This window comes from Lampris incognitus, chromosome 4 (assembly GCF_029633865.1).
Source record: "Lampris incognitus isolate fLamInc1 chromosome 4, fLamInc1.hap2, whole genome shotgun sequence".
Classification (NCBI taxonomy): Eukaryota; Metazoa; Chordata; class Actinopteri; order Lampriformes; family Lampridae; genus Lampris; species Lampris incognitus.
The window spans coordinates 52,197,533-52,223,170 of NC_079214.1; positions in this window are offsets into that span (position 1 = coordinate 52,197,533).

The following is a 25,638-nucleotide window of genomic DNA, read 5'->3' on the forward strand; positions in this document are numbered from 1 at the left end:
TAATGGATGGATGTAAAAGGTCAAGTCAATTTTATTTGTATAGCCCAATATTACAAATTTGCCTCAGTGGGCTTTACAGCAACACATCCTGTCCTTAGACCCTCATCGGATAAGGAACAACCCCCCCCCAAAGGGGGGGGAAAAACTTTTAACAGGGAGAAAAATAGGAAGAAACCTCGAGGAGGGATCTCTCTCCCAAGACGGACAACGTGCAATGGATGCTGTTTACACAATTTACAGACTACAACACTGAAAGAGGATAAAATAATTATGAAATTTACAAAGAATATGATGCACAGGATGCCAAGCAGTATGCAGATACCACCGGAACAGCCCAGGACCCAAGCCATGCGACCAGCATCACCATGTAAAAGTGTTGGCAGCTGTGTATATCTGTAAAATAATGAATTAATTCCAGATGAATGTAACTATTAAAGAGACTGTTCTATTCATATCATTTTGTATTATCCTCTTTAGTGGTAACGACACAATTGATACATTACACAGGAGAGTGCACTTACAGAAATATTATCGGTAGTTTTGTGCTCTAGAATGACTGATTAGTGTTCGGAGCAGAGGGTTGTCTAACCTTATATTTTATTCAGTTTGTCAAATGTTATTGATCAGATTTTGTGGTCTATGCACACACACATGTACCCATGGCAACCCTGAAACCAGAGACCCTCACATAACATCCCAATTTAACCTCTGTTGCTTGAAACCTTTGGATTTGTAATGCGATGCTGTATAACAAGGTAATATACCAGTTGTGAGACCAAATGCCTTTATTGATGTCACTCGTATCTTTCCCTGTCTCTACCATTGTATCTGAACTCAGCCAAGCGAACCAACCCCGTGATGTCACAGGTTATAGTACTGCAACATGGTGATGCCCTTGCCACGAAAGATATATAAGTTTTCGTTTTTCCTTTTTATGTTTATATTTGTCATGTTAGAGTGGAAATGCATTTGGTGAATTGTTAACTTGATTGACTACTTTATGTCCACATAAATATCATAAATGAATAACACAAAAAAAATAAAATATGGAAGAGCCATGTCATTTTATTTTTCTATGAGGCAGCTGAACATTCTGAGAAAAGGACAATATCAATGGGGGAACATCAGTGATGACAATCCAACAGCCTCCTAAAGTGCTGGAGAGGACCCTTCTTGCGCTTGACCTTATTCTCGGATCCTGCCCTGGCCTCTTCCTTCTCTTCATTAGGGTAGGGTGTTCCTGCCCTGGCCTTCCTCTCCACTTTATCAGGGGAGGGTGTTCCTGCCCTTGCCGCCTCCTCTTCACCAGGGGAGGATGTTTCCCCCTTGGCAATCTCCTTCTCTGCCTTCTCCTCTTCAATAGCCAATCTTCTTAAATTAATTTTTTCAAAGACCGTTCTTTTGGCATATTTGCCTATGATTTTGCGATTACGTGGCATGTGCCTAATAAATTTGGCTAGTGGGGTGCCCACCTTCTCCTCTTCAACAGGGGAGGGCAATTCTGCCCTGGCCTCCTCCTCTTCATCAGGGGGGGATGTTTCCCCCTTGGCAATCTCCTCCTCTGCCTCTTCTTCCTCCTCTTCAATAGGCGGTAATCTGAAATTATTTTTTTCAAAGATTTTTCTTTTGGCATATTTGCCTTTGATTTTACGATTACGTGGCATGTGCCTAATAAATTTGGCTGGTGGGGTGCCCGCCTTCTCCTCTTCAACAGGGGAGGGTATACCTGCCCTGGCCTTCTCCTCCTCTTTATCAGGCGAGGATGTTTTCCCCTTAGATGAAGCTCTGTAAAGTACAAAACTCTTGTCATTTTACTGTTAATACACTGACATTACTGCAAATTTATTTGATCCATTTCAGTGAGATACATGGTAAAGTTGTATAGTTGTGTATAATGTGCTTTGTTTCTTCCATCTACCACTAGATACACAGTGATCATATGTCTGTGTCGTCTCTAATGTCTTTCATGGAGCGCTCCTCCTTTTTCATGTTTTTTTTGTCCGTCTTTCTCTCTTCCATTTTCTTTCTACGTAAGTTGTTTTTCTCTCTCTCTCCTGCTCTATCTTAGCCAAGCATCTTTTTTCCTCTTTCTGCTTCTTTTTCTCCTTCTCCTCCCTCTCCTTTTTTGGCCTGGTTTACTTGTGCTCTCTCTACTTGGTCAGCAAATCTGGTGCTGGGAGCTGTCTCCTCCTTCTCTTTCAGCAAAGCAGAACATTTTGATACAGCCTGCTATGCTTAGCTCCTTTTCAACATCTCCATATCCTCCCGAGCCGCCTGAAGGAGGCCGAGGAAACGGGCTTTCTCCCTGTGGCGAAAGGCTTCTCGACAGGCTCTCTCCTCCTGCAACTTTTGGAGGCACATATGTAACTTCTCATTCTCGATGATGGCGACAGTCAGCTCTCGTTCACACTTCTCCTTGGGACAAATAGCGGCCTGCATCGCTTCATCCTTGATCAGACACTCGGCCATAAGGGCGTCATTTTGAAAGAATGTGTGTCTCTTTCTCCACACAGAGGGACTCTTTCCCCGCCTGCATCTTAATGTTGCTGGCCTCCTTTTTCTGGAGAGCTGACTCCAGTTCAGCACATCTGTTTCTGAGGAGGTCAACAAGGTTTGAGAGCTCTCTCTGCTCTCCTCCTAAATTTCGCGTTACTTTTAACAAATTTTAAAACTTTTTAGTTTTTATCGTCTGCCTGTACTATTTTCTGGATTTATCAGACCATCCATTGTTGCAAGGACTTGATCGCACTGGTGTCTCCAACTCTATAGTGCTTTCACTTTTTCAGGCTTTGGGAAAAATGCTTCACCTCTCTTCGCCTTCCACTGAATGCACCAGCTGTGCTACACTCAGGCTGAAAATCAGAGCTTGAAAAAATAATCTCAATGCTCTACCAAATACAAGAGGATGAAAAACTTAATCGACAGTTTGCTGCTTCCCAAGTTGATGTCCCGGAATCGGCTGACGATCAAAACCAGGGACATGAAATGCGCTGCGAATCAGCTTCCAGGCATAATGAGCCCTACACCGATGACTATGCAGACACCATTCCCTGGTCCAGCCTGAACACGCTTGAGACTGACACCACATTGGATCTGGATATGTACCATTGGCTAAACCAAAGAACAAGACCAAAGACCTGTTCTACCCCCGCAACGGCAAACCCTGAGCTCTGGACAGACATTGTCCGGGGTAAGAGTCAGACACAATAAGCAGAGAATTAATGTCTCAACTGAAGATTGGCTTGAGAACAGATTTATTACTCTGGATGAGCTGCCTGTCAGTGAGCATAATGCTAATGCCACAGTTAGCCCACGGCTTGCTTTCTGCTCGACATTTAACCACCAGTCGTCCTTGGCTGAAGCGGTGTTCCGCAGTCATAAGAGAGACTCGGAAGGAGCTGCCGCTCCGCCTTACCTAAGACTCCAACCGCTACGCGACAGTCTGACAACCGGGCTACCCAGCTGATGCTCCTGTTCCGTACCCCTCTCCTACAGTGATGTGTACCGGCACCGCAGGTTCCACACCTCCCATGGCTGGCAATGTTCTGGTGGCTTGCCACTCCACTGCAAAGCCAAATCATTGGCCCTCATCCCGGTCAATGACTTCCCGTCATAGGACCTTGAGAGAGGCCGTGCTCAGAAATTTAAGTCTTCCTTGTCCAGAGTAGGCAGGGTATCCCTCTCACAAGTCTGTTGTCGCTGCCTCATCACAACAGTTGCCAGCCCAGACACTCCTTCATCAGCCAACGACGTTAACACAGCCTGCGGAATCAGATTATGCTCTCTCCAGCCCTGAGAACCCACAGCCATCAGCTCCTCGTCCCCTCTTCTCCCCAACTACATTAACAGTGGGGGATTCCATAATCAGGAACTTAAGTTTATTTAACGCAGCTACAGTTTCCCTGGAGCCATGGTCCCCATCATCCTGGCTAAGCTCCCGGGGCTTCTTAGCTCACTCCCATCCTCTACCAACAGAGTGATAGTGCATGTGGGGACAACGATTCAGCTTGTCAGCAGTCTGAACTAACTAAAAAGGATTTTATCAAGTTTTTAACTTTTTAAGTTCTTCTAGAAAATCTGTTTTATTTCCTGTCCTATTCCCACAGTGGCCAGTGGAGTAGAGCGCTTCAGCAGAATCCTCAGCCTGCAGAGCTGATAATTTGGGCTTCACTGATTTATTCTGGGAACGCTTTTCCTTTTTTAGAAGAGATGGTATCCACCCCAACAAGCTGGGTAGCCTCATGTTAGTGGCCAATTTTCATTACACTGTGCAGTCCGGTATTCATGAATGACTATTTACACTCCATACAGTCCCCCAGGTTAGTCCCATAGGTATTGATAAAAAATATATTTGTTGCATAGAACATGACGTCTCCAGTTCATTAATCACCTGTTGCCCTTTGTAATCCAGCTCTTCTAAAGGTGAGTCCGCCCTTATAATATTCTTGTTAGGATTAGGCCATGATTTATTACCCAGTACCCTTGGCATTGTGTCTTCAACTGTCAGGCCAGATAATTTGATTAGTCTGCTGTAGTGATTTCAGTCCAAGTAAGTCCCTTGCTCCATTATCGTTGGTGATTTTAACATCCATATTGATAATCCTTTAAACTCATTTGTCATGGATTTTTTTAAGCATTTCTGAATCTTTTAACCTTGTGCAGCATGTCAGTGGCCCCACACATAACCGTGGGCACACCCTTGATTTAGTTTTCACCCTTAACATCTCTTAATTCCCTGAATAAGATTGATTTTGTCTCTGATCATAAATTTATTACATTTGATGCTTTTTTACCACCTACTACACTACCCCAGAAACGTATAATTAACTCTCGCATCTTTAATAAGCGGTCAGCAGCCATGTTTTCTAATTATTTTTCCAGTCTGGCTAGCTGCCCTCCTCTCTTCGTCAACATTAATGACCAAGTTAGTTGGTTTAATGATTTGTGTATATCGGCCCTTGATTTCTTGGCTCCAAATACTTCCAGGGCTGTCCCAGTTATTAACACAACCCCTTGGATCAATGAAAACATCTGTCAAAAAAGAAGGGAATATAGGAAGGCCGAATGCAGATGGAAAAAATCTGCTCTTGAAGAAGTTCATCAACTCCACATGGAGTTAGCTGAATTGAATCAAACTATTAAAGATTCGAGAGCTGCTTACTTCTGACTTGACTGAGTAATAAACATAACCCTAGGTTTCTGTTTAGTACTAAATGCTTGTTGAATCCCTGTCTTCCTACCATTTCTGCCTGTTCTGCTAATGACTGTGAACATCTCTTGTCTTTCTTTGTTGACAAGATCGATGGTCTAAGGTCCAATTTTACCCCCACTGTCCTGCCCCTTTCAGTCGTCTGATCTTGATGTTGGAATTTGCTCCCATATCTCTTCAGTTCCTTGTTAATACTGTAGACCTCATGCGTCCATCCCTCCAGTCCCTGTGATATAGTTCCAACAACATTTTTAAAATTCATCCTCCATGGCTTAGATCCCAGCCTGCTTTCTATCATCAACTGCTCACTCACATCCGGGTCTGTACCTGACTACTTGAAATTGCCTGTGTTCAGCCCCTCCTCAAAAAACCTTCCCTTGATCCGGCAGGGGTAGAGAATTACAGACCTAATTCCAAACTTTTTCTTATCCAAAATCCTTGAAAAATTTGTTGCAGACCAAATCCTGCAGCTGACCAAGGTCTTAACATTTTTGATAAAAATCATTCCGGCTTTCGTCACAAGCATATTAAAGAGACTGCATTACTAAGAGTCTCCAATGACATTCTTATGCACGCTGATAACAGTGAATACACCATTCTTATTCTCCTAGATTTAACTGCTGCCTTTGATACCATCTATCATGCCATCTTATTTGATAGGTTGGAGAACTGGTTTGGTATTTCTGGTACAGCATTAAATTGGTTTCGCTCTTATCTGACAAATAGACATTTTAATGTTTGTGTTAACAATCTTGTATCCTTGTCAGCTCCCCTAGTGTGTGGAGTCCCTCCGGGGTCTGTCCTTGGGCCAATCCTTTTCTCTCTATACATGCTTCCTCTGGGTCATTTGTTTAGTCACTTTCAAAACATGTCATACCATTGTTATGCTGATGATACTCAGATCTATTTGTCTGCCAAGCCCAATAACCTGAATCAATTGTCCTCTCTCCATGATTACTTAGTTGCCACCAAAGACTGGATGTCCCTAAATTTCCTCCATCTAAACCCCGACAAAACTGAAGTTCTCTTAATTGGTCCTGAGAACTTTGCCACTGCAGTTGCTCCAGGTTTGTTGTGGTTTTGCTGGTCCACATCATTCAAAAATCAAACCTACCGCTAAAAATCTTGGTATCATGTTTGACCAGAAAATGTCTTTTGATCACCATGTTACTAAGCTTGTCCAATCCTGTTTTCTTCAGCTATGAAATATTGCAAAAAATCAGAAATTTTCTTTTATTGATATTGAAAAATTAATTCACTTACATTTTCTCCCATCTAGATTACTGTAACTCCCTCTATTCTGGCCTCAACCAAGCTACTTTAAATAGGCTACAGTTGGTTCAGAATGCAGCTACAAGACTACTAACCAGAACTAACCGTAGGTCCCATATTACCCCTATTCTTGCATCCCTCCATTGGCTTACCATAAAATTCAGAACAATCTATAAGAATTTATTGATTTCATTTAAAGAACTGCATGATCTTGCTCCTAGTTATATTTCTGATCTTATTCCACTTCCCGACAACTCTGATCCTCAAACCTCGATCTTTTATCCATTCCTCACTCCAAAACAAAAGGTGACTGCAAAACAAAAGGTGACCGCGCCTTTGCAATTTTAGCCCCGAGCCTCTGGAATAATCGCCCCTAATCCATTAGATTCGCTGAATCTTTGAACTGCTTTAAGCGGCTTTTAAAAACCCATCTTTTCAGGCAAGCCTTTTTCTAGATTCCCACCCCTGACTTCTGTTTTGTTTCATTTTTAGCTTGGTCTGTTACTTGCGATGCCATATTTTTATATTCATTCAATTTATTTTGTGTTTATTTGTATTTTTGTGTATGGCGTGTAAAGCACTTTGTAACTGTGTGTTTTTAAAAGTGCTATAAAAATTTGCTTGCTTGCTCCTCCTCCGTTACATCTGGGGGTCCCTTGTTCCCCTGCTCTCTCACGGGACATTGTTGCTGAGGATCTGCATCTTTTCCTTTTCACTTCGCTGTCTGTGGTAATGAGCTCTTCTCTCTGTCATGTCAAATTATCAACTGGCCAGCCGCTGAACACACTTCTTACTACAGCTCCTGGGACGCCATAATGGCCCAAAGAGTTGGTGTGTTCTAAAGTGACCTGAGCATGCGGACTTTGGGAAATCCAATGAATTATAATTATTTTAATAAAATTTAAGCCATAGAGAGATTGAATGTGTTCATTGTACAAACCTTAGACGTTTTAAAATGATAACTTCTAACAACTTTTGGCAACTTTTAATTGATTTTATGGTTTGCCTGTGCTGTTTTCTGGACTTTATCGGATCGATTGTTGCACGGACTTGACCGCGCTGGAGTCTCTGACTACATAGTACTTTTGCTGTGTGTGGCAAGAACTGTATGGATTCAACCCTCTGCCATGGCCATAACCAGTGATTTTGTTTTTGTTTATTTGTGCTTCTTTGCTGAGCTTTTTGTCTGATTTCTGAAAACACAGCCGTGTTCCCATTTTCAGTCTTCAGGCTTTAGGAAAAATGCCTCCCCTCTCTTCTCCCTCCGCTAAATGCACCAGCTGTGCAATGCTCAGCAAGAAAATCAGAGCTTGAAAAAAATCTCTATGCTCTACCAAGTATGAGAGGATGAAAAACATTGACACTGTTTGTTGCTTCCTAAGCTGACGATCAAAACCAGGGACATGAAATGCATTGCGAAGCGGCATTTGGACATAATGAGCCCTGCGTCGATGACTATGCAGGCACTATTTCCTGGTCTGGCCTGAACCCACTTGAGACCGACACCACATCAGATCTAGATATGTGCTATTGGCTAAACCAGGGAGCAAGACCAAAGACCTGTTTTACCCCCGCAGTGTCAAACCCTGAGCTCTGTACAGACATTGTCCGGGGTAAAAGAGTCAAATACAACAAGCACAATTCCACTGTCTCACCAGAGGTTCAGTTGGAGAACAAGTTTATTTTTTGGATGAGCTGCCTTTCAGTAAGCACAATGGTTGTGCCACAGCTAGCATTAGCACTGCTAGCTCAGAAGCTAACGCCGAGACCCGTGCAGGGTTGCACGGGTCTGGCTGAGGTAAACAACAGATCAATAGTCGCTAAGGCTAATGTCACATCATCAAAAAAGACAGCATCACAGCAGAACAGGCACCAGACATTTCAAAAAATAAGTTAACCAAGCCAGACAAAACATCGGACTTCGCCAAGGTTGTCCCTTGTCTCCAATTCTGTTTGTGATTATTCATAGACATGATCTCAAGGCGCAGCCAAGGTGAGGAGTGTGTCCGTTTTGGGAACCTCAGAATTGTATCTTTGCTCTTCACAGTGGCTTTGTTGGCTTCATCAGGACGTGACCTCCAGTGCGCACTGGGGCGGTTTGCAGCAGAGTGTGAAATTGCTGGGATGAGAGTCAGCACCTTCAAGTCTGAGGCCAGGGTTGGGGAAGAGTTGGGGAAGAGTCTTCCGGGTTGGGGAAGAGTTGTTGCCTCAAGTAAGGGAGTTCAAGTATTTTGGGGTCTTGTTCACGAGTGAGGGTAGGATGGAGTGGGAGATTGACAGGTGGATTGGTGCAGTAATGTGGACGTTGTACCCGGCCATTGTGGTGAAGAGGGAGCTGAGCCAGAAGGCAAAGCTCTCAATCTTCATTCCAACCCTCACCCATGGTCATGAGCTTTTTGGGTAGTGACTGAAAGGGTGAGATCATGGATACAAATGGCTAAAATTAGTTTCTTCTGTAGGGTGTCTGGGCTCAGCCTTAGAGATAAGGTGAGGAGCTCGAACATCTGGAGGGAGCTCGAAGTAGAGCCGCTGCTCTTTTGTGTCGAAAGGAGCCAGTTGAGGTGGTTCAGGCATCTGATTAGGATGCCTCCTGGGCGCCTTCCTTTGGAGGTTTTCTGGGCACGTCCGACTGGGAGGAGACCCCGGGGTAGACCCAGAAATCACTGGAGGGACATGTCCAATCTGGCCTGGGAACGCCTTGGGATCCCCCAGGAGGAGCTGGAGGGCATTGCTGGGGAGAGGGACGTCTGGAGTGCCCTACTTAGCTTGATGACACCACGACCCGACCCTGGCAGAAGATGAATGAATGACAAGACATCAAACCAAAGACGGCTCTGCTGGTAGGTGACCATAAAGTTTTGAAAACTGTCTACCAACACTACGGTTAGTGATATGGTCCAAACACTGCCACAAGTTTTATTCGACCATCCGGGCATGGATACATTTTATTGTACATGTTGGAACAAATGACACCTGTCCTGGAATGACACATGGCTCAGAGTTGTTAAAAAGAGACTTTATACACCTAATGGACGTTCTACATAAAGTCCCAGCTCAGATAGTTGTCATGTGCTATCCTGACTATAGGGAAAGGAATTGAACATTTCAGCCACTTGCTGGCATAAAATACCTGGCTTTCCTCTGCATGTACTGCTCAAAAACTGAACTTCACTGACAACTTCAACCTATTCTGGCAGCACTGAAACTGTTTCAGAATGGACAGGGTTCATCTGAACAGAGTAGGGGTTCACATGCTTACTGCCAACCTAACCTACGGCCTCCAACACCTCACTGCTAGTATTTGGAAAGGGTCAGGAAAATCTGGGAAAAATAAAACAATAATTCGCAGTCACCAGATCTCAACCCAATTGAACAACTATGGGAGATTTTGGACTGATGTTAGACAGCGCTCTCCACCACCATTATCCAAACAACAAATGAGGAAATATCTTTTGGAAGAATGGTGTTCATTCCTCCAGTAGAGTTCAAAGACTTGTAGAATCTATGACAAGGAGCATTGACGCTGTTCTGGAGGCTCGTGGTGGACCAATACCTTACTAATAATTGTACTGGTGTAATTTGACAGTGGAAAAAAATGACAAAGGATACAGTCTATGTATAAAGAATGAATATAACAAATTTGTAGTTGCAAGGAATATGAGTCATTTTACTACATAAAAAATATTACAATATTATATGCAAATTAACGGAAGTCCTCAGAGTAATCAGTTATCAGGTAACAATGTTGAATGAGCATACATTTTAGATTTCTGAATAAGCCTTTATTGAGGGGGAAAAAAGCATGTGGCTGTCAAGTGTCACATTCAATCATCAAATTAAGACTCATTCGTTGTCGGTAAAGCAAGTTGTACTTGATTTCCCTCATTATAATCTTGATCTTAGCTGTAACTTTGAAGCTAAAAAAGCTTAACTGCTTTAGGAGAATGGTGCTAAGAAATTAAACCGTGTACAACCTCTGATGTAAAAGTCCCTTGTACTATTTACTGACGTCGCCTATGTATGAAACCTACTGTAGTTTTTCTTTTCTCAGTAATTTTTGACCTTACCCCTGATTTGGGAAAAAAAGAAAAAAAACTAGAGGGCAGCCATATGATTTTTGTTCATTAATATTTTCAACTTTCTAATCATTCTATTTTTGTGCCAACATGGACTGGTTGCTCTGAGGATATTTACACTCTCAGAAAACACACTCAAGTGTAATTACACAAGTCACTTTCATCACTTGAATAAAGCTGGATAAACGTAGAAGGATTTGTCTTCAGGAATTTGGTGCATTTGGAGACCATAAAGAGTATTACAATACACACAGACCAGACCTCCACAACAATGCATATTGTAATGTGAGAAATTAAACAGCGGACAATACTTATCTCTCAACATAGTATGTTCAATATTTATAGGCAGGCATTATTTTGTAAATGAAGGTTATGGTTTTTCATGTCAGCACATTTGTTTTTTATCTCCATGATCAATTTTCCCCAAAGGGGAAAAGACCTCATCATATCTATTTTTCATCTTGATTATTTTCCTGCTCGTTGCACCCTAATACCCCCTCCCATTAATTTACAACGCATCTATCCATCCATCCATCTGTCTGTCTGTTTAACCAGTATTAATGTATTTCTATATAGCTCATATATTTATAATACAAAATAAATATTGCAGGGTACAGGGAAAGATGAATCTTATGGAGAAACCAACTAAGCTCTGTTTTCTGGCTGATGAAAGTGAGGAGTCTGATAAGCGGTGGTGCGGCTCTTTAGCTCCCAAGGCACACAGTGGAACATTTAAAAGGCATGTCTCAAATGAGCTCGGCACACCCATCTGCAAACAGCTTAAGTGTCAAGCAGCACACCCTTACGTTGTTGGTAATGTTCATAGGAGCACTGAAAGATGAAGGCAATTATCCATGAGATGTTCACATGGGTGGAACATAATCAAACAACACAAATGTCTTATTCAAACTAAAGGCTGCATTGTTCTAATCAAAACTCAATGTAATATTCATGCATGCAGTGCCAGAATCGAAAAGACGGTTGGCATCCAAAAACAGAGGCATTACTTTAGAATTTCTCTTTGTCTAACTGCATTAATGTGATGGTGCTAATTATACTATTTAATTACAAACTGTCACCATTGCTGCATTATTCCCATGCCTTGGTGGTTGCACCACTAAGGAGCAAAGGAAAATAAAAAATACTTGAATATGGATGAGTTGAGGAAAAGGCAAAACGTACTTTGAAATTCCTCTTTTCAAGAAATACCTCAGGCCTATGGTAGCTCTCACTTTGAAACCCTTTCTCCAATTTCTATCTCTAACATCTCTTCAATATACTGTTTATGATCATACTGCCACAAAAAGACATGAAGAAACATGGCTAATTAGTCGCACTCGTTAGGACTGAGGGCTGATCCTTGCCCTCACTCTGATGGGGGAGATCTTATTGTGAGTTGCTTTGCATTGCAGTATCTTCCAAAGAACCTAGATATAATGTAAACTGAGTGTCCAGGCTGAATGCAGCAATATTCATGTCAAGGTAGTCTGGGGTCAATGGGATCTGTTTTTCTAAAGACTGTACCTGACCCATAGCAGTATGAAGGTGAGTATGACACATGCACTGTCAAATGATGAAAGACAGCTGCAACAGGTGTAATGGTATATGTATCACAAGTGTTCCTCCAGTCATACATTACATGCCATGCTGCCAATCATCTGTTCTGGCAATTCATGTCAGCCTTCAGACCACCTCATTAAGAAGCACTGGTCCCAAGATATTTTGTTGCTTACTGGTGGATACAGTCTTGTTCTTTCCTTTTCCACATTCTCCATGTCTTTCAGTTCAGCAAAAAAACGCTCGTTCAAGATGTGTGAACACACCTTTTACATCAGCATGAATGGCTGACAATACATGCTTGTTTTAATCCAAAATTACCCTGGGAATATTTTTACTGAACACACAGGATCTTCATCAGCAATTTTCTGCTGTTGCGAACATAGCAGCCCAACATGAATGTGAAGTACCTTGTTCATAGGTATTTTGACGGTTTATCTTTTTCATCTGACCCAACAAGATCCTCCCAGATTGTCAGGGAAAAAAACTGGGTTTCAGACCTTCAAAGTATACTATGGACAGTTGTCCTGCAACATCTCTGCCTCCAAACTGCACTGCATCCACACTCTTACAGGGTGGACTGATAATAATGGCAAGAGTAAAATGTGCTGCAAGCAGACCTGCCCACAGAAATGGAGGGGCCCCTGAAAAGGTCAAGTAAATGATCCCCCCCGACCCCCCAAATCTGCTTTACTCATATCAATGCACGTGCATGCTCTCTCTCTGTCCTACTAAACACATACATGTAAACGGAGAGAGACTTAGTAATGGGGGCTGCAGGGGCATAGGCACCCCCCCCACACACACACACATACACACCATAATATAACTTTCTGACACACTTAAATACAACACAACATCACTCATCTAAGTGACGATGTTGTGTTGTAATGAAATGTTTCTCCCAATAGATGTTGTCCAGATGAACTGATTCAACTTTCTGTGATTTCCTTACCTGGATTATTGAGCGTGCATCAAGACATTTTGACTCTTTGCCTTAAACTTGTACATGAGTATGAGCGAACAGTGCATAAGTTGGCAGACTACAGGAACCAGTAGTTGCCCGTGGCTATAAATACTAGTGAGGCAGACACTGGCTCCAGTGCAAGCCACGCCCACTTTTGATATTGTTATTTTAATAACTAAGTATATTAAATACTTATATTGAGTATTATAATTACTATATTCGAGAATAGACAGTACCTCCATATACCTGATACCAGCCAGCAGCCCACGTAATGCCGCAGTAGCCAAAACATTTCAAAGATGAACAATAAGCTATCCTTAACCTGAGTGTAAGCAACAAAAAAACAACAACAAAAAAAACTAGATAAAAACCAAGATAAACTAAAGCAATGTCTAAAAATAGCTTACTCCAATTTCTAATAATTATGAGAAGGACATGACAGTTGCATTATGTCTAGCATGCAGTCGAGTAGCTTGTTATGGATACTTTTGGACACACTTTTGAAAACTGTTGCCTTTTCTAGGTGCGCCTGCATTGCAGTATCCAACAACAAAACGAAATCCACAAGGCCATGGAAGACACCAGGGTTATCGGATGATTCGGTCTCGTTGTGTCCTCTAAGGGCTAGTTCAAATGCTCCACAGAATTTTATGCAGTCTATAAGATTTGACAGAATGTGCTGATTTTTGTCCACACAATCACACGGTAGCTCTCGTCAAGCTGTGCTGCTATGTTAGCTTGACCAAGCACGGCTAGTTTCATAGCACAATGTAAATGCGCTTTGCTTGACTCGTGTTTCTTAGCCCGTTCTGAAAAGTGCTTCAAACCACTCAGCTCTGTGTTAGTCCATATACGTATCTATCCCCTTGTCCTGACCCTACTACAGATGACCGGAACAATCGGCACGGGAAACAGAATACTGTATTCCATGTTTAGCAGCCACATAGCCATGTTTTCTTTTCATCCCATGTTTGCGAAAATGTCCCGTTGTAGGTTTCCCCTTTGTCCATTGTTCAATGAGACATGTCTGGTCTATCAGGGCCAAGTGTAGCGAATTCGGGGGGACAGCCTGGGAACCGCTGCAGCCAGGATGCGAACCCGGATCTCCCACACCACGGGCAACAACGCTAACCAGTTGACTAAAGGGTCCGACCCATTAGCCAAGGGCTCGTGAGTCTACTTATCCATCCTCTCTTGATAGTGTGAGCGAAGGATTCTCCGAAGAGTAGGCAGGGACAGGTTGCTTTTACCCTCAAGGTAGCTTTGCATCTGCAGGCTGGGTACAATAGCTCTGATAACAGTATCCACTACCTCTAATTCATGGTAACCTCTACTAAGGCCTTTCTCAATTTGGTGAGCCAAGCTGGAGAATGTAAGTCTGTCCTTTTGTCCTGGTTCACCAATCTGACCCAAGATTTTGTAGTCTTTTCGCCACAGTGGGCTACTTACATAGGCAGGGGCTGTGTGGACTAGTACCTTGTCATTGTGGATGCTACTCTTTATGTTCCTGTTAGCTAGTCCTTGCATTTCACTCTCCTTCTGTTGCGCCATAAGTTTCAGTTGCTCTAGTTCTCTCTTTTTTTTAAATTTCTCGTGTTCTTCATTATCTTATTTTTCTGGTATGTTGTTTTTGCTAGCCTCTTGCAGGGCCCTTATCATGTCTATAAGACTCAATAGTTCTGACATGCCTTCATCTTCAAGTTCACTCAGTTCATCATGGTTCAATATGGTGGATATGTGAAACAAGAGCATTACGAGTTTTGCCAACTATTTTTTCTGTTTGTTCCTGAGATTTCAAGAAAATCACTTATTTGCATCAACTGGCCTGTGGTAAGCTGAAAAAGAAGTCCTTTGATCTCAAACTGGAGATTCTCAACATCTGAATCCATCTTGGCAGGTACTGCCCCTTTTCCACTACATGGTACTGGCTCAGCTCGACTCGCTTCTGTGTCATTTTCCATTACTCGACAGACCATGGCGTGGATTTTCAGCTCTTCGTTTTTTTTTTTCAATTTCAAAATGTAATTTTAAGACAACTCCGCTTCGACCACTTCAGTATTTAAAAATGCCGGGTGATATCCCATGCGCGCATTGATGATGTAGTGACGCAAAATGACGCAGTGATGCGTTTCTCTGACCAATCAGAGGTCTGCATTGATTTTGGTACCCGCTCCAGTTTTTTTGGAACCTTGACAAAGGTGGTACCAAATGCCAGTACTTTCCAGTAATGGAAAATGAAAAACTGGCGAGTCGAGTGAGTTGAGCCGGTACTATGTAGTTGAAAAGGGGCATTACTGACAAGCAGAGCTGTGGAATAGTGTTTTGCCTCTTACCGCGGACTTTGCTCACCCCTAGTGGACATTTCGCAGGCACGGGATGCACACTTTCCTTGGCTAAGCTTTCACTCTCTGCCACCTGGGTTTCTTTTATGGGATGGTTGATGTGTCTTTCTTAGTTTGGGGATACCAGCCTCACTTCTCTCATCACAGCAGTGCCTCCAAATGTAAAAGCCCTGAAAAGGGAGTATTTGGTATTACAGCTACACGGACACAAACTTTCCTCTGGTCACGTCTGTAATGACTGAAATCTTAATACAGCAACAACATACAATCAAAACATACTGCAGCAATTCACAAACTAAACTGCGATAACTCAGCTCATTTATATTGTACTGGTAACACTAACTCATACTTTATAAGCTACATCACTAACAAGTCCACTGAATTAATAACACAGACATTTCGGCAAACATACATACAGAATAGTCTACAAAACCATAGTGTCCACTGTATGGTTTTCCCTCCACAGTATTCTATCCAGGGGTCCCCAACCACCGGGCCACGGACCGGCATTGGGCCACAAAGCATTTGCTACCGGGCCACAAGGAAACAATATGATATACAATATTCAAATAAGAGCCCGGGACCGTGTAACGCTAGAGGGCTTTTAATTTGAAACAGATATTTTAAGTGTGTACAATGATGGAATTTTATTACTCAGTCAGGTGGCAAGGATTTACAGTGGAAAAAAGCTTGCTGTATTCTAAACAATTATTGTATTTATAACAAAGTGAAAGAAGTATCCTTCAAGATCTTACATCGAATTTACCCTGCCAAAGAAGTCTTGGAAAGATTTAAGCTAAATATGGAATATTGTGGCGGACACTAGGGGCTATGCCTCTCACCCAGCAGGACTGTGAGCTGGGGGCATGGTTTACGTTCCTGGGCTCGCCGGTGCAGGGTTGTTCCTGCTGCAGTTGGTTTTTGGAGTTGAGGAATAAACATCAAACTCGCCTTGGTCTCCTGTGTTTTTCCTCATTCCTGCCACAATATACTTGCGTTTTTTGTAATTCAGATAAACTATATTTCATTTGTTTTTTCACTGTGCCCATTCAAAGTTATTTTGGATTGATATGCAAGACATAAATGGAAAAATTGGTACTAATGTACAGATTAATGTATTTGATGTGATGTTATATTTTGTGTTTTATGGTAAATTCCACATCCACAAATCTAAATGGTCTGACTCTAAATCCTCCTTTCATCGATTTGTTGTTGAACTCCAGCCGTATGGCACCTTAAAGGAAAATGTAAAAAAAAACAAAAAAAGCTATAAAGACTTTTGATATTCTAAAGAAAGTACATTTTATTTGAACTCTGAGAGGAGTTAAAATGAGTGGACTTTGAACTCCCCTTGTCTGTAAAAAAATGTTTTTTCCTCTGTATGACAGTTTGTTGTAAATAAAAGGGGTTTTTTTGGGGAAAAAAAATTCGGTAGACCAATGGTAACTAACTTCAAAACTCAGACGCACTCAGTCAACTCACAACTAGCAGCTAGTTAGCTCCCATGAGCACCGGTAAAAAAAAAAAAACGTCGCTCGCTTGAGAGTTTCCTCTGAGGAGGTAGGGGAGGTAAAAAGTCTAATGACGGTGATAACGCAGAGACAGCAGAGGCCGAGACAGCAAAAAAAAAAAAAAAAAAGAATACGAGACGTACCTAAAATACAGCTTTATTGCGACCGGTGACTCGCATGCTCCGAGCCCCCCCTACGTGTGATATGTGGTGACAAGCTGTCTAATGAGGCAATGAAGCCCTCAAAACTGCTCCGGCACCTTGCGAGCAATGCAGCAAGTAGGACAGAAGCAAGTGCTGGTAGGGTTGCTGAGAGTCACCACCGGGTCATGTAATGGAAAACGAAACGTAACGCATCTGCTCTGAGAGCGTCGTACTTAGTGGCTAGTCGTATTGCTAAGGCTAAGATGCCTTTCACTATCGGCGATGAATTGATTCTGCCTGCTGCCAAGGACGTGTGCCGTAAACAGTTGGCGGAAGCTGCAGCTAACAAGGTGACAAAGGTTCCTCTTTCAGTTACCACAGTTTCAAGAACAGATGAAATTGGTGAGTTGCAATGTTGTAGCAAATTCGGGGCGGGGGGCAGTCGAGGAACCGCCGCAAGCCAGGTCTCCCGCACCTCGGGTGACTACGTTAACCATGCGATTAAAGGGTCCGACCCGTTAGCCAATGGCTACCGAGCCTATTCATCCGTGATGGTGACATTGACCCCTTCCTTCGGGAAGGGCGTCCCCGGCCAGACCGTCACAGCCGGGGCGCGAACTCGTGTATTCCGCACCGCGGGTGACAACGACTAAAGGGTCCGACCCGTCAGCCAAGGCCTACCGAGCCTATTCATCCGTGATCGTTACAATATGTATGTTACTAGAAGAACCCCGCTACAATGTAACGGTTTGATTATCTACCCGTCTAAATCTCCCTCCTCTTCATCCTGCCAGCTAACCACCTTCCCCCTGCCCCTAAACCCCCCCCCACTCCAACTCCCTCCCCCCAAATGCTCAGAATCATCTGAAATGCCGAGAAAAGTGGTTTTTAGCCATTTTTAGAAAAATGCATATTTTGCATATTTATGCATAATTATGCATAATTTTAATTTTCTGTGATTTTCCCCGTACTCTCTGAGACAATACCTACCACCTCCAAAAATAATTAGGATCATAAATGCTTTAGTTTTCGGTCCCGCTATCTACACTAACTAACACACACACACACACACACACACACACACACACACTAACACCACACACACACACATTACGAAAATATATGAGTAATGCGAGGAAAATATGTGCTGTGTGTTTAACATCCAAATGTTACTTTAAATGTTATGATATGGTTGATTTATAAACCTAATCTATATCCGGGTCGTTATTAACCCTCCCCCGGTCCGCCAGAATATTGTCAATATTAAACCGGTACGCGGTGCAAAAAAAAGGGTTGGAGACCCCTGCTATAGACGACAGCGCGGTTAGCATTACATGAGGTTAGCATGGTTAGCTGCGTCATCGTCGTTAGCATTTCACGAAGTTAGCATCGTTAGCTTATGCGCCGTCATGTAATTAACTTCACAATACACGGGCATACCATAATACCGATACTTTCCGTAGTACATACACACTTTCTACTAACACAGCTGTGAACATGAACTGTTTATCTGAAGGGACTCATACCTGAAAAGGGAGTATTTGTTATTCGATACACGGCCGCACGCTTCCTCTGGTCACGTCTGCGACGACTGGGGGCAGGAAAATAAGTGTCCTTCAACGTAGCTCAACTGCGCTACACTTCCCCTGCTGGAGCCCTCCGGTAACTACAACTATTCAGTACTGGTGTTAGGGCGATATTATCAACACATGGAAACCAACCCCAGTTCCAGGGCAACGTTTTTAGAGGGACATTGTCAATAATCGGGGGGGGGGGGTATTAACACGGAAAATTACCAATCTGACCACCGTCAAAGGCACCCAAACAACATACCTGCCAACATTGGGCTCTGGAAAAGAGGGAGAGTTTCTGGGGTATCGGCAAATGGCCCACCCTCAACGCCCCGGCCCCCATATAATCCTACACCACAGATCAATACAATAAATACAAGGATGTGAAAGTAAAATTACTTTTACTTAGTCTTAAATTCATAGCTCACAGTAAGATACATTTTCTTAAAAAAAAACATACAAGATGTACAAACAAGCGATCAAAAGTCAACATCTAAAATTTACATCACAAGAAATATCACCAAGTGCAAACATTGTAAGAATTCAACTGACTCCCACCACCCCATCCGTCCACCAGAGGGGAGAGAGGGGGGGGTATTACTATATTCCTGCACTGTGCTGACGTCTGACACATAGACATGTACATAAATGCTCACTGTATATACCCAGCCCGGTTTGCACATGTACATATTCTTTAGATATAGCTTATTCTATAGCTTTAATTGTATATACCTTAATGTACCCACTTTATTTTTACATACTTTTTCTATTATTATTTTATTTGACACCTGCTTTGGCAATGTAAACATATGTTTCCCATGCCAATAAAGCCCTTTAAATTGAAACTGAATTGAATTGAGAGAGCGCGAGAGAGAGCGAGAGTTAGCATGTTTCCTAACGCCATGTTTACCACCGTGTTCTATGCTAAAGTCGGCCCGACATAGCTTACAAAACGCTTGGTGTTTGCTGATGCGGCTCGCTGTTAGAAACGGGAAGGTGTCTGTCCAAGTGGACTGACATTTAAAAGCGTATTTCTTCTTTTTGGCTTCAGACATTTTCAGCGGCAAACTGAGGACTTGAACGTCAGGCAGGCTCGTTTGCGCATGCTCACCTTTACCCCCGCGTTGGGTTGCCATGTACCACGACACATATCCCCCACAGAAACTGAGAAACACCCATTTGATTTGTATCACTATGAATTCGGGAGATTAGCGGGAGAAAGGGTTAAAAATAGGGAGACTCCCGCTAGAATCGGGAGTGTTGGCAGGTATGCCAAACTATGCCAAACAAAGGCAGATGCACTGTTTAATTAAACCAGACAGACTATCGTGAGAAAGTTATGACGTTACTTAGTGATATAAATACTTATGAGCCCCAGAAACAAGATTCAAGCAGTGGTTACAAGAAAAAAAGTGATAGACGGTCTGTCTGAAGCTGTTAGAACAGGACAATGTTATTGACAGAATTTTGTATCACAGATTATACCCAAGGGAAGGTACACCTAGTCTATATGGGTTACCTAAGATACATAAAGAGGATGAGCCATTACGGCCTATTGTTTTTATGATTGACTCAGTGACCTATAACATCTGTACGTTTCTTGTGGGTAAGGTGAGGGACATCAGTATAGAGGCGAATGAAACAATGGTCTCTTAAGATATTAAGTCCCTCTTCATGTTCCTGTTGATGAAGCAGTGGAGGTAGTCCATATGAAATTACAGGACAACCCCACCCTCTGCAATAGGACCACCCTTAAAACTGACTAGTTTTGTCTGCTCCTGAAGTTGTGTCTTCAGTCCACATACTTCACATTCAGCACACAGTACTATAGACAGAAATATGGGTGTACTATGGGTTCCCCAATTTAACCTATAACGGCCAACTTGTATATGGAAGAAGTGGTAAAGGGTGCTCTGATGTCTTATCCAGAGACACCACCAAGCCATGGGTTCAGATCTGTGGTAGACACCAGGGAGGGGCAAAAAATTACCGGTTAGATGTCCTTGACTGCGAAATTGTTATTAATGATGGGGACATTTGATTGTTGATGTTTACTGTAAACCAACACATATAGTACACATGGCCACTGTAACTCTAGTTAATGGTCACAACAATTTGCATATGAAACCGATCAGTGGTTTCGGTCATTATGCAACTGTGCTGTTTATAAGGTTGGGGATACCTGCAGTCAGCTGAGATTGACGAAGTCACTTAGATGAGTGATGAAACGTATCTCCTAATAAATGTTGAGTCCAGATGAACTGATTCAACTTTCTGGGAGACTTAAACACACCAAGGTCAACAAAGGTCTGCCACACTTACACCACACATTTCTAAGTAGAAAATGCTATTTATTACCTTATGGCTTCATTTTTGCCTATTATACAGCAATCTTCTCTGTCTTACTGGATGCAAAGTCCTTTATAATGTCTTTAAAGTTGATCTGTTTAACCAGTTATATTACATTACAGTCATTTAGCTGACGCTTTTATCCAAAGCAACTTACAATAAGTGCATTTTAACGTAGGAAATCAGGAGAACTACTAGTCACCAGAGGTCATAAGTGTATGTAAACGAGCATCTATGAGTAAAACCAGTGCTAAAGTAAAAGTGCAAGAAAGAGTTTTTTTTTAATGAGTGAATACAATAAGTGCTAAGAACAAGTAACAGGGTAGTAGTTCTTAAAGAGGTGAGTTTTCAACCTGCGCCGAAAGATGGGCAGCGACTCCGCTCTCCTGACATCAGTGGGGAGTTCATTCCACCACTGTGTGGCCAGGACAGAAAAGAGCCGTGACCGGGTCGATTGGCAGCAAGGGCCTCTGAGCGACGGGGCAACCAGGTGTCCCAAGGCAGCTGAGTGAAGTGGTCGGGCGGGGGTGCAGGGCTTGACCATGTCCTGGAGATAGGAAGGGGCTGTTCCTTTCACTGCCCTGTAGACTAGCACCAGAGTCTTAAACTGGATGCGAGCAGCTACTGGGAGCCAGTGTAGGGACATGAGAAGGGGAGTTGTGTGGAGAACTTAGGGTGGTTGAACACCAGACGAGCTGCAGCTTTCTGAACAAGCTCCAGAGGTCTGATGGCCGACACCAGGGCACCAGCAAGGAGGGAGTTGCCATAGTCCAGCCGGGAGATGACCAGAGCCTGGATGAGCACCTGTGCCATCTCGTCGGTGAGGAATGGGCAAATCCTCCTGATGTTATACAGGAGAAATCTGCAGGAGCGAGCAACTGATGCAAGGTTTTCAGCAAATGACAGTTGGTCATCCAGGATCACACCCAGATTCCTCACAGTCCGAGTTGACGTCACCACGGTGTTGTCAATGGTGAGGGCCAGGTCTCGGTGCGGGCAACCTTTCCCTGGGAGGAACATCAGCTCTGTCTTGTCCAGATTGAGCTTCAGGTGGTGTGTCACCATCCACTCCGAGATGTCAGTCAAGCACGCAGCAATGCGTGTCTCTACTTGTGTGCCAGAGGGAGGAAAGGACAAGATCAGCTGGGTGTCATCGGCATAACAATGGTAAGAGAAGTCATGCGAGCGAATAACAGAACCCAGGGATGTTGTGTACAGGGAGAAAAGGAGAGGACCCAGAACCGAACCCTGTGGAACGCCTGTAGTCAGTCTGCGAGGCTCCGACACAGATCCCCTCCATGTCACCTGGTAGCAGCAACCCGTCAGGTAGGTTGCAAACATTGAGAGTGCAGAGCCTGTGACACCCAGCCCCTCGAGGGTAGAGAGGAGGATCTGGTGGTTCACTGTGTCGAACGCAGCTGACAGGTCCAGGAGTATCAGGACAGTTCACACTCAATAGCAGGCATTGCCATTGTCATTGCTTATATATTTAGGGTGAACATGAGTGTTGCTGGTGTCCATGGGCCCCTCCTAGCAGCTGGGTCCCAGAAAGCTTCCCCCCCCCCCATATGGGCAGCCCTGGCTGCAAGTCAAGAGAAAGTCAATGAAGTAGGATATCAAAGTATACCCTGATCTTGTGTGAACTGAGGAGGAGTACATAGTGACTATGGTGGCTTTTTATCAGCAGGCAATGTAATAATGGCAGTCTAATAATATCTGGCTCCAGGAATGGAGTGTAGTGGTACCCATGTCTGTACTAGCCAACTAGCAAGCTGTAGGCCAAAATGGGCATCAGGGTGCATTATGTGACCAAAAAGATTCTCACTCTCTTGTACATACGCCTGACAACAGAAGTTTTCTTTTTTTGTGAAGAAGACAACCGATTTGATCACAATTACAGGTACAAAGGCCCATAGCTGATAGCAATTTCCTCCTTAACTTCCATTGCTTTTCCCTGAAAGCTGTAACTAACTACCCTGATTTCTCCATTGTTATACTTGGTGTTAGCGCTAAAATTGTCTGTATTCAATGGCTTTCTCATCAATTTTAGCCAGGTCTGAACATTTATAGGGCATGGGAGGGTCTCAACCTATACAAGAAGAGCCATTTTGCACCCCAGTAAATAAATAGATAAATAAATAAATATATGGCTATGTGATGGCCTGGTGGCCTGTCCGGGATGTCTCCCCGCCTGCCACCCAATGACTGCTGGGATAGGCTCCAGCATCCCCACGCCCATGAGAGCAGGACAAGCGGTTTGGGTAATGGATGGATGGAAATATATATATATATATATATATATATATATATATATATATATATATATATATATACGCACACGTGTGTGTGTGTGCGTGCGTGCGTGTGTGCGTGCGTGCGTGCGTGCTGTGGATTGATTTAAAAAATAACTAATTAATCACACAATTTGCTGTGATTAATTGTGATTAATCGCTTTTTTCTTCTTAAGTCTGAAGCTTGAAATAATTAATGTTTAAATGTAAAATCACAGAATTAATGTAGAATCAACACAAAAGTATATTTATATTGAAATGGTATTGTTTAATAGCATCTTTTTAACTTTTGAACACAGATTCTCTCCTCTGAAGCACAGATTTCCAATAAAACCATCAAGGCCATCAAAACTGACTGTCAGCTTGAAAGGCACAGTTCTTATAAGCACTAACTGAAATAATAACAAAACCCAAGCCTCTATGTTAAAGTGCCAGTTGAAATTCAAAACCATCAAGGCCATTAAAATTAGATGTCAGCTTAGAAAGCAATAATTTCTTATGTGCACTAATATAAATCATCGTTAACAACAAAAAATGTGTTCCATGTTCGAGTGCCAGTTGAATTTTAAAGTGTCGTGAATTCAAAATGTTCATTATGTGCTCATACTGGCACGTCACAGAACGCCATATGAACCCCAGTGGCACAGCACAGTAGAATATGTGATATTCTCCTTGAGGGGATTAAGGCTGGGAACCAATAAAGTTTACTGCTTTAGAAAGTGGAGATGAAGGTTAGGCACTGTAACAGGTCCAGCGAGGAGCAGAAAGACAACTCTCATTATGAGAATTAGAGATACAGATCAGTATTACAAGTTACGAATTGACATGAGACTGTATTAGCACTATCTACTACTACTACTACTACTACTACTCTTGGCTGCTCCCGTTAGGGGTCGCCACAGCGGATCATCCATTTCCATCTCTTCCTGTCCTTTACATCTTCCTCTGTCAAACCACCCACCTGCATGTCTTCCCTCACCACATCCATAAAATTAACTTTGGCCTTCCTCTTTTCCTTTTCCCTGGCAGCTCCATATTCAACATCCTTCTCCCAATATACCCAGCATCTCTCCTCCACTCATGTCCAAACCATCTCAATCTTGCCTCTCTTGCTTTGTCTCCAAACAGTCCAACCTGAGCTGTCCCTCTAATATAGTCGTTCCTAATCCTGTCCTTCTTCGTCACTCCCAATGAAAATCCCACCTCCAGCTCCACCTCCTGTCTTTTCGTCAGTGCCAGTGTCTCCAAACCATATAACATAGCTGGTCTCACAACCATCTTGTAAACCTTCCCTTTAACTCTTGCTGGTACCCTTCTTCCTGGGTTCGAGCCCTGGGGTAGTCCAACCCTGGTGGGTCATCCCGGGTCGTCCTGTGTGGAGTTTGCATGTTCTTCCCATGTCTGCGTGGGTTTCCTCCGGGTGCTCCAGTTTCCTCCTACAGTCCAAATACATGTGAATCAGGTGAACTGGCCGTATTAAATTGTCCCTAGGAATGAATGTGTGTGTGTGTGGGGGGGGGGGGGCTGTGATGGCCTGGCGGCCTGTCCACGGTGTCTCCCCGCCTGCCGCCCAATGACTGCTGGGGTAGGCTCCAGCATCCCCGCGACCCTGAGAGCAGGATAAGCGGTTCAGATAATGGATGGATGGATGGATGGATGGTATCCTTCTGTCGCAAATCACTCCTGACACAACCAAATTCCCCGATACGCCTGGGAAACTCGCACAGCCGTCTGAGGGAGTAGAAAAAATGCAGCTGCGTTGATTACGTTAATTTTCTAACGCGTTAAATATTTTAAATTAAACGCAAAAGTTACCACATTAATATCATGTTAATTTTGACAGCACTAATGTGTGTGTGTGTTCAGGACTCGTGACTCGACTTGGACTTGAGCACTGGTGACTCGGACTTGGACTTGGACTCAGCATTGACTGCATTCGGACTCGGAAGCTGGAGATGAGGACTCGGACTTGTTGACTGATAAAGACTTTTTGTTTTTGCTAGTTTTTTGTTTAGCTATTGTGTCACAAAGTAAATAAACTCCCTTTGAAATGGTGGCAGCTGTGTAATTTATGTTTAATGTAGACCTTTTTTATTTGTATGTCAGCTTTCTTACGGTGCCAGAGTGGAGCACTGGAGCCCATCTTGGAACTCGACTCAGACTCAACCTTGATGACTCGGACTCAGATAATGGGGACTCGATTCGGATTCTTCTTTGGGGACTCAGACTCGAACACTGGGGACTCGAGACTTGACTCGGACTCGAGGTTTAGTGACTCGACCATATCGAGTCTCGAGTCCCCATATATATATACGTATGTATATATGAGGGTAACAACAAACCAAAAGAG